Consider the following 10883-nt stretch of genomic DNA (forward strand, 5'->3'; position numbering starts at 1 on the left):
AAGAAAAGAAAAAAGAAGAAGAAGAAGAAGAAGAAGAAGAAGAAGAAGAAGAAGAAGAAGAAACAACGAAGAAATATAAGGAAACTTCAAAACGAAAAAAAAATAGATTTAAGCTCTTGATACCATAAAGAAATTGAAAAACTTCTCTGCAGAGAAATTTTCCTTGTAATGATTTTCTGTGTATTCTATACAGTGTATAGCTACCATTATATACAAGAGCCAAAGATGCCACTGACGATGTAACGACCCGGGCGGTCGTTTTGAGAATTAGAGCCTGATACCCTAATATTTGCTTTCCCCACATTTGTTTCTGCTTTTGGGATTTGCCAGAGTGATTGGTTATGAAATTCGGGGAATTTTGGGACACTTAGTCCCTAGTTATGGGTTTAAGCCTTAAAAATTGGACCGTAGTCGGAACTGTATGAAGACAGATCTAGAATAGAATTCTGTCAACTCCGTTAGCTCCGTTGATTGATTTTGAGCTTAGGAACGCGTTCGGAATGTGTTTGGAAGCTCTGTAGTAGATTTAGGCTTGAATTGGCGAAAGTTAGTTTTTAGGCGATTTCGGCCGATAGTGAAAATTTTGATATCGAGCTCGGAATGGAATTCCGAAAGTGGCTGTAGGTTCATAGTGTTATTTGTGACCTGTGTTTACAATTTGAGGTCATTCGGACAAGATTTGATGTGGTTCGGCGTCGTTTGTAGAATTTGGAAAATTTTAAATTCTTAGGCTTGAATCCGTGCATAATTCATGATTTTGGTGTTGTTTGATGTGGTTTGAAGGCTCGACTAAGTTCATATGGTGTTATAGGATTGGTTGGTAGGTTTAGTTGAGGTCCCGGGGGCCTCGGGTGTATTTCGGATGCTTAACGGAATGAAATTAGACTTCGGAAAATTTGGCGCCTTTGCTGGTTCTGGTGTTTTGCACCTGCGGAAGGGAGGCCGCAGGTACGAGAGCCGCAGGTACGGAGGGAGTGCGCAGATGCAGGACTGGTGGGGCTGGTGATGGAGCGCAGGTGCACAAGTTTGACCGCACTTGCGAGCTCGCAGGTGCGCATGGGAAGCTCGCAGATGCGAAAATGGGTTGTCAAGCTGGGCTCGCAGGTGCGAACCAGGGGTCGCAGGTGTGGACCCAGACCAAGTAAGTGGACTTTGCACCTGCGATGGGTTTTTCCGCAGGTGCGTGACCGCAGGTGCGGTCCTAGGTCCGCAGGTGCGGAAATGGCTGGGTTGAAGAGGCAGATTCGAGGGTTCGAAATTTCATAACACAAAATTCGATTTAGTGCTCGGTGGGAGACGATGTTTCGATGGATTTTGAAGGATAACTATTGGATAACTAATTCTAACTCTATTTCAATCATAATACATTAATCTATTATTGTTTTCCTCGTCAAATTAAGGAATTTGAGGGTAGAAGTTTAGAAATGGGGGAAAAGGTTCTCCAATTGAAAATCTGAGATTTTAAGGGAAATTTGACGTCGGATTTAGATGATTTTTGTTTGAGTGAACTCGTGAGTGAATGGGTGTTCATATGGGAGACTTTTTGGGCCTTTTCCTAATTTCACGCTTTAGCTTCGAATCAATTAGTTAAATTAGTTACTTGTAGTTATATTTACATTATGCAATTAATTTGAATAGATTCGGGCCATTTGGAGTCGGATACTCGTGGCAAGAACGTGATATCGGGTTGATTTGAGCGGTTCGAGGTGAGTGGCTTGCCTAACCTTGTGTTGGGGACTTTCCCCCTAGGATGTTTGATAATAATTGATGTGTGGGCACCGTGTACGTGAGATGACGAGTACGTATACGGGCTATTATTGCAAAAATCCCATTTTTTCTTTCTGAATCATAAACTGTTTTACCTTATTAAATTGCACTAATACGTTTAATTGTTTAGCTTAGATTAGAGAAGCATGCTTACGTGTTTTACCTGCCTATTTGACATTCTTTGTGCCATGCTTAGTTAAGTCCCTACTTTCCTTATCTGTGTTCAGTATAAACTGTATAACTCGATGCCACACCTGTCATTTCATCTTGCGTTGCATATTTAAATTGGGACTACGGACGTATTCTGGGTGATCCTCCTGTCTTGCATATTTAAATTGGGACTACGGACGTATTCTGGGAGATTACCCCTATCTTGCATATTTATTTTGGGACTACGGACGTATTCCGGGAGATCCCCCAACACTGCATATTTACTTTGGGACTACAGACGTATTCCGGGAGATCTCCCTGTACTGCATATTCATTCGGAACTACGGGACGGTATCCCGGGAGATTCCCTATTGTGTTTACCTTGTTCTGAGCCGAGGGCTTCCTTAATTGTGAAATTTTCGAGAATTTCTTTAACTGTGTTACCATAAATTTTACTTATATCTTTTACTATTTAATTTATTATATTTACTCCGGTACGGCCTTGACCTGACCTCGTCACTACTCGACCGAGGTTAGGCTTGGCACTTACTGGGTACCATTTTGGTGTACTCATGCCCTTTCCCGCACATGTTTTCGTGTGCAGATCTAGGTGCGAGCTATCAGCCTCGGGGTTAGTGCGTGCTGTTGATTCTAGGAGACTTCAAGGTACTTCTGCTTGCGTTCGCAGATCCTCGGAGTCCCCTCCTACTCCCTCGCCTAGAGATTTTCCTTATTATCTTCAGACTTTTGTATAGAGCTACATAGATTATAGCGGCTTGTGACTTAGTGATATTCCGGGTCTTGGGAAAATTATTTTGTATATGCCGAGTGGTACTACTTTTGGTTATTCACAATATGCTGTTTATCTTTAAAAATGTTGTGTTTTGTTTTTTATATTTTCCCTAATATTAGGCTTACCTATTCGTATTAACTAGGTGCCGTTATGACACATTGCGGAGGGTTAATTTGGGTCGTGACAAGTTGGTATCGGAGCACTAGGTTCATAGGAGTCGTGAGTCACAAGCCGATTTATTAGAGTCTCGCGGATCGGTGCGGAGACGTCCGTACTTATCTTTGGGAGGCTATGTAACTGTTAAGAACAATTATATTTCTTTGATTTCCTTGTCGTGCGTGTTATTGACATCAAAAATTCTAAAATTTTATTATATTATCTCTCACAGATGGTGAGGACCTGTACTGGGAGGACCGACGATCAGGCACCCGAGCCCCCTGCGGAGCCGCCAGAGGCCGGTGTCGGGGTAGAGGACAACCACGCGGTGCAGCCCGAGCACCTGCGAGAGATGCGTCAGAGGAGCCCCCAACAGCTCCAGCTGGAGGGCTAGCACCGGAGATCCTTATTGCTACTCCAGCCCTCTAGGAGACTTAAGCTCAGTTCATGAGCATGTTCAGCACTCTGGCTTAGGCTGGACTACTTCCGATAGCTCCCGCTATATCTCAGGCCGGGGGAGGGGCACAGACTCCCGCAGCCCGCACTCCTGAGCAGAGGGTCCAGGTTGATCAGGCCCCAGAGTATATTCCTATGCCCCTAGTGGCTCCGGTTCAGCATGAGACCAGGGTAGCTGCTTATGAGGCAAAACAGCTCAGACTTGAGAGGTACAAAAAGTACTACCCACCTACTTTCAGCGGACTAGATTCAGATGATGATCTGGGTTTTCTTGAGGAGTATCATCGTATTCTCTGCACTATGGGCATTGTGGAGACGAGTGGGGTTTCTTTCATAGCTTTCCAGCTGAGGGAAACGACATATCAGTGGTGGCGTGCCTATGAGCTGAGTAGTCCGTACGAGGCAGCCTCACTTACTTGGACTTAGTTTTCAGAGATATTCTTGCGTGAGTATGTTCCTCAGAGCCTCAGGGATGCTTGGCGTGCAGAGTTTTAGTAGCTGCATCAGGGTGCTATGACTGTGTCGGAGTATTCAGACCAATATAGCCAGGGAGTTAGAGATGGACATCACTTATCAGCAGGCAGTGAGCATTGTCAGGAGAGTGGGGGGCATGTTCGCCCGGGACAGAGAGGAGAGAGAGGCCAAGAGGTCTCGAAAGACTGGTCATTTTTCAGGAGCTCGTGCACCAGCAACACACTATGGTAGGGGTTTTGTGAGTCGCCCTGTTCATTCAGCTCTTCCAGCAGCCAAAGGTGTTCCAGCTCCTCCTAGACCTTAGGAGCCCTATTATGCACCGCCAGTATCCAGTATGCCTCCCACTCGAGGTGCTATTACCGGCCAGCCCAGCAGGCTAGGTCTGAGTCAGTCTCAGTCGCCGCATCCTCCGAGGGGTTGTTTTGAGTGTGGTGTCACTCGTCACATGGTTAGAGATTGCCCCAGAACCAGGAGGGGTGCACCTCCACAAACCTATTAGCCTCCACGTGCTCCACCGGGTCCTCCGGCCATTTTTCCAGCCCCAACTGCCACTCCACCTTCTCAAGCAACTCGAGACGGAGGTCAGAGAGGTAGAGGTTGCCCTAGAGGGGGAGGCCAGGCCAGGTACTATGCCCTTCCAGCCCGTTCAGAGGCCGTCGCTTTAGATTCAGTCATCTTAGGTATTGTCACTATCTGTCATAGGGATGCATCAGCATTATTTGACCCAGGCTCTACGTATTCATACGTGTCTTCTTATTTTGCTCCACATTTGGGGATATCTCGGGATTCTTTGAGATCCCCTGTTTATGTATCTAGTCCTGTGGGAGATTCTCTCGTTGTGGACCGCGTATATCAGTTGTGTTTGATTACTCTTAGTGGTTTTGAGACCGGAGCCGATTTGTTATTACTCAGTATGGTAGATTTTGATGTTATCTTGGGCATGGACTGGTTTTTGCCCCATTATGCTATTTTTAATTCTCACGCTAAGATCATGACACTGGCTATGCCAGGCTTGCCGAGATTAGAGTGGAGAGGTACCTTATAGTATACTCCCCACAGGGTCATTTCATTTCTTAAGGCTCAGCGAATGGTTGAGAAGGGGTGTGATGCATATTTGGACTATGTGAGAGATGTCAGTATTGATACCCCTACAGTTGAGTCAGTCCCAGTAGTGAGGGACTTCCTTGATATGTTTCCAGCTGATCTTCCGGGTATGCCGCCCGATAGAGATATTGATTTCGGCATTGATTTGTTGTCGGGCACTCAGCCCATATCTATTCCTCCTTACCGTATGGCTCCTCCTGATTTGAAGGAGTTGAAGGAGCAGTTGCAGGAGTTGCTTGATAAGGGTTTCATCAGGCCCAATATATCACCTTGGGGTGCTCCGGTCTTATTTGTGAAGAAGAAGGATGGTTCTATGCGTATGTGTATTGATTACCGGCAGTTGAACAAGGTTACAGTGAAGAACATGTATCCTTTGCCTCACATTAATGATTTATTTGATCAGTTATAGGGTGCCAGGGTGTTTTCCAAGATTTGATCACTGTGATACTTCCGGAGCATAGACACATAGAATACCGGGTGAACTCCTGCTAGGCTGGGAGGCAAGGAAAGCTCATAGGAAACCTCCCTAACTCGCCGCAATATCTCAAAAGGACCAATGAACCTCTGGCTCAGCTTGCCCTTATTCCCGAATCTCATGACGCCCTTCATAGGCGATGCCCGAAGCAAGACTCGCTCACCAACCATAAATTCCAAATCACGAACCTTCTGGACCGCATAACTCTTCTGCCTGGACTGGCTGTGCGAAGTCTCTCCTGAATCACCTTCACCTTATCCAGGGCATCCTGGACCAAAATCGTGATGTGAACTGTGTACCTCTGTCTGAAATGATAGATACTGGAATACCATGAAGGCGGACAATCTCTCTAATATAAATCTCAGCCAACCTCTTAGAAGAATAAGTGGTCAACACTGGAATAAAATGAGCTGACTTGGTCAGCCGATCCACGATCACCCAAATGGCATCAAACTTCTCAAAGTCTGTGGAAGTCCAACTACAAAGTCCATGATGATCCTCTCCCACTTCCACTCTGGGATCTCTAACCTCTGAAGTAATCCACCCGACCTCTGGTGCTCATATTTGACCTGCTGAGAGTTGAGACACTTGGCCACAAACCCAACTATATCTTTCTTCATCCTCCTCCACCAGTAGTGTTGTCTCAAATCCTGGTACATCTTCGCGGCACCGGGATAAATGGAGTACCACGAGCTATGGGCCTCCTCGAGAATCAACTCCCGAAGCCCATCTACATTGGGCACACAGATCCGGCCCTACATCCTCATCATGTTGTCATCACCAATAGTCACATATCTGGCATCACCTCGTCGAGCCCTATCCTGAAGAACTAGAAGATGAGTATCATCATACTGGCGCTCCCTGATATGGTCATAAAGAGAAGATCGAGCAACCACACAAGCTAATACCCGGCTAGGGTCTGAAATATCTAATCTCACGAACTGGCTAGCTAAGGCCTGAACATCCAAGGCTAAGGGCCTCTCAACTGCCGGAAGATATGCCAAACTCCCCAAACTCTCTGCCCGGCGACTCAAGGCATCGGCCACTACATTGGCCTTCCCCGGGTGATACAATATAGTGATATCATAGTCTTTAAGTAGCTCCAACCACCTCTGCTGACGCAAATTAAGGTCCTTCTGCCTAAACAAGTGCTACAAACTCCGGTGATCAGTGTAAATCTCACATGGAACATCGTACAAATAATGACGCCAGATCTTCAGGGCGTGAACAATAGCTGCTAACTCGAGATCATGGACCGGATAATTTTTCTCATGCACCTTCAACTGTCTAGACATGTAGGCAATCACCCTACCGTCCTGCGTCAATACCGCTCCAAGGCCAATATTCGAGGCATCACAATAGACAGTGTAGGACCCCGAATCTGTAGGCAATACTAATATTGGGGTTGTAGTCAAAGCTGTCTTGAGCTTCTTAAAGCTCTCCTCACACTCCTCGATCCACCTGAACGGAGCACCCTTCTGGGTCAGCCTGGTCATAGGTGCTGCAATGGATGAAAATCCCTCCACAAAGCGACGGTAATACCCTGCCAAACCAAGGAAACTACGGATCTCCGTAGCTGATGACGGTCTAGGCCAACTCTACACTGCCTCCACCTTCTTCGGATCTACCTTGATCCCATCACAAGACACTATGTGGCCCAAAAATGCCACTAAATCAAGCCAGAATTCACACTTAGAAAATTTTGCATACAACCTCTTCTCCCTCAAAGTCTGAAGCACGGTCCTCAGATGCTGCTCATGATCTTCCCGAGACCGGGAATATACCAGGATGTCATCAATAAACACAATGATGAAGGAATCAAGATAAGGTCGGAACACACTGTGCATCAAATGCATAAAGGTTGTTGGGGCATTGGTCAGCCCAAATGACATGACAAGAAACTCATAGTGACCATATCTGGTCCTGAAAGCAGTCTCCGGGATGTCTGGCTCCCGAATCTTCAACTGATGATAGCCAGAACGCACTCATGTGTTGGATTTGAGCTCAGTCCAGTTGGACAAGGATCTATCTTATGTTGAGGAGCCAATAGCCATTTTGGACAGGCAGGTCAGAAAGCTTAGGTCAAAGAATATTGCTTCAGTAAAGGTCCAGTAGAGGGGTCAGCCGGTCGAGGAGGCGACTTGGGAGACCGAGCAGGATATGCGCAGCCAATACCCTCATCTTTTCAGAGTTTTAGGTATGTCTTTATACTCATTCGAGGACGAATGATTGTTTTAAGAGGGGGAGGATGTAACGACCCGGTCGGTCGTTTTGAGAATTAGAGCCCGATCCCCTAATATCTGCTTTCCCCACATTTGTTTCTACTTTTGGGATTTGCCGGAGTGATTGGTTATGGAATTCGGGGAGTTTTGGGACACTTAGTCCCTAGTTGTGGGTTTAAGCCTTAAAAATTGGACCGTAGTCGGAAATGTATGAAGACGGATCCGGAATGGAATTCTGTCGACTCCGTTAGCTCCGTTGAGTGATTTTGAGCTTAGGAGCGCATCCGAAATGTGTTTTGAAGGTCTGTAGTAGATTTAGGCTTGAATTGGCGAAAGTTAGTTTTTCGGCAATTTTGGCCGGTAGTAAAAATTTTAATATCGAGCTCGGAATGGAATTCCGAAAGTGGCTGTAGGTTTGTAGTGTCATTTTTGACCTGGTGTAAAATTTGAGGTCATTCGGACTAGATTTGATGTAGTTCAACATCGTTTGTAGAATTTAGAAAATTTTAAATTCTTAGGCTTGAATCCGTGCATAATTCATGATTTTGGTATTGTTCGATGTGGTTTGAAGGCTCGACTAAGTTCGTATGGTGTTATAGGATTGGTTGGAAGGTTTGGTTGAGGTCCCGGGGACCTCGGGTGTGTTTCGGATGCTTAACGGAATGAAATTAGACTTAGGAAAATCTGGTGCCTTTGCTGGTTCTGGTATTTCGCACCTGCGGAAGGGAGGCCGCAGGTGCGGAGGTAGTGCGCAGATGCGGAACTGGTAGGGCTGGTGATGGAGCGCAGGTGCGCAAGTTTGACCGCACCTGCGAGCTCGCAGGTGCGCATGGGAAGCTCGCAGTTGCGGAAATTGGTTGTCAAGCTGGGCTCGCAGGTGCGACCCAGGGGTCGCAGGTGCGGACCCAGCCCAAGTAAGTGGACTTCGCACTTGCGATGGGTTTGTCCGCAGGTGCGTGATCGCAGGTGTGGTCCTAGGTCCGTAGGTGCGGAAATTGCTGGGTTGAAGAGGCAGATTCGAGGGTTCGAAATTTCATAACACAAAATTCAATTTAGAGCTCGGTGGGAGACGATTTCTCGAGGGATTTTGAAGGAGAGCTATTGGGTAACTAATTCTAACTCTATTTCGATCATAATACATTAATCTATTGTTGTTTTCCTCGTCAAATTAAGGAATTTGAGGGTAGAAGTTTGGAAATGGGGGAAAAGGTTCCCCAATTGAAAATCTGAGATTTTAATGGGAATTTGACGTCGGATTTTGATGATTTTTGTTCGAGTAAACTCGTGAGTGAATGGGTGTTCATAATTTGTAATTTTTACTTGATTCCGAGACGTGGGCCCGGGGAGACTTTTTGGGCATTTTTCCTAATTTCACGCTTTAGCTTTGAATTAATTAGTTAAATTAGTTACTTGTAGTTATATTTATATTATGCAATTAATTTGAATAGATTCGAGCGATTTGGAGTCGGATATTTGTGGCAAGAACATGATATTGAGTTGATTTGAGTGGTTCGAGGCAAATGGCTTGCCTAATCTTGTGTTGGGGACTTTCCCCCTAGGATGTTTGATATTAATTGATGTGTGGGCACCGTGTACGTGAGGTGACGAGTACGTATACGGGCTATTATTGCAAAAATCCCGTTTTTCCTTTCTAAATCATAAACTGTTTTCCCTTATTAAATTACACTAATACGTTTAATTGTTTAGCTTAGATTAGAGAAGCATGCTTACGTGTTTTAACTGCCTATTTGACATTTTGTGCGCTATGCTTAGTTAAGTCCCTACTTTCTTTATATGTGTTCAGTATAAACTGTATAACTCGATGCCATACCTGTCATTTCATCTTGCACTGCATATTTAAATTGGGACTACAGACGTATTCCGGGAGATCCCCCTGTCTTGCATATTTAAATTGGGACTACGGACGTATTCCGGGAGATCCCCCATGTCTTGCATATTTATTTTGGGACTACGGACGTATTCCGGGAGATCCCCCAACACTGCATATTTACTTTGGGACTACGAACGTATTTCGGGAGATCCTCCTGTACTGCATATTCATTCGGAACTACGGGACGGTATCCCGGGAGATTCCCCATTATGTTTACCTTGTTATGAGCCGAGGGCTCCCTTAACTGTGAAATTTTTGAGAATTTCTTTAACTGTGTTATCATAAATTTTACTTATATCTTTTACTGTTTAATTTATTATATTTACTCCGGTAGGGCCTTGACCTGACCTCGTCACTACTCGATCGAGGTTAGGCATGACACTTACTGGATACCATTGTGGTGTACTCATGCCCTTTCCTGCATATATTTTCGTGTGCAGATCCAGTGCGAGCTATCAGCCTCGGGGTTAGTGCGTGCTGCTGATTCTAGGAGACTTTAGGGTACTTCTGCTTGCGTCCACAGATCCTCGAAGTTCCCTTCTACTCCCTCGCCTAGAGATTTTCCTTATTATCTTCTGACTTTTGTATAGAGCTACATAGATTATAGCAGCTTGTGACTTAGTAATATTCCGGGTCTTGGGGAAATTATTTTGTATATGCCGAGTGGTACTACTTTTGTTTTTTCACAATATGCTGTTTATCTTTAAAAATATTGTGTTTTCTTTATATTTTTCCTAATATTAGGCTTACCTGGTCGTAAATATTAGGTGCCGTTACGACACCTTGCGGAGGGTTAATTTGGGTCGTGACAGACGAGGCAGGCCCAATCTGTTATAACTAACTTATAACAAACACTAAATAAATAAATGTAAAAGAACTTATCTACATAGTTCTATTACAAAATTATCCCCAATACATCTTTCCAGAAGTTCACAGCTGTATCCTTTTGATTAAGCCCACGTGTTTTCATCTTGACTCTTCAAAATAAAACCCTGATAAACACTTGGTCAAGTTCAGACAACCATAGTTAGGTCCTGTAGAAATTAGGTCTTCTCTAACTTGTCTCTTCCTGCTTTCCTCAATAAATTACCGGCGCCAGAAATGCTAGAAACATTTGTATCGTCAATATAGTTATATGACTATTTGTGAAATTTACTCCTTGATGCTTGTTTATCATCAATTTGATGCTTTTCCCGTTCTCTATAAAATGCAGGAAAGTGTCATTCATGTTCTGTTAATTTAGGTATTGAACAGTAAAGTATTGAAAAACTAACGCTTTTTTTTAAAGTAAATACTTTAAGATTTTCCAGACGAATTATGCATAAGCAAAGACAGTTTTGTTACTAATTAATCAAAAATACCTTCTTAATGGTTGGTTGACTTATGGGAATATCA

The sequence above is a fragment of the Nicotiana tabacum genome, chromosome 9 (assembly GCF_000715075.1).
Source record: "Nicotiana tabacum cultivar K326 chromosome 9, ASM71507v2, whole genome shotgun sequence".
Lineage (NCBI taxonomy): Eukaryota > Viridiplantae > Streptophyta > Magnoliopsida > Solanales > Solanaceae > Nicotiana > Nicotiana tabacum.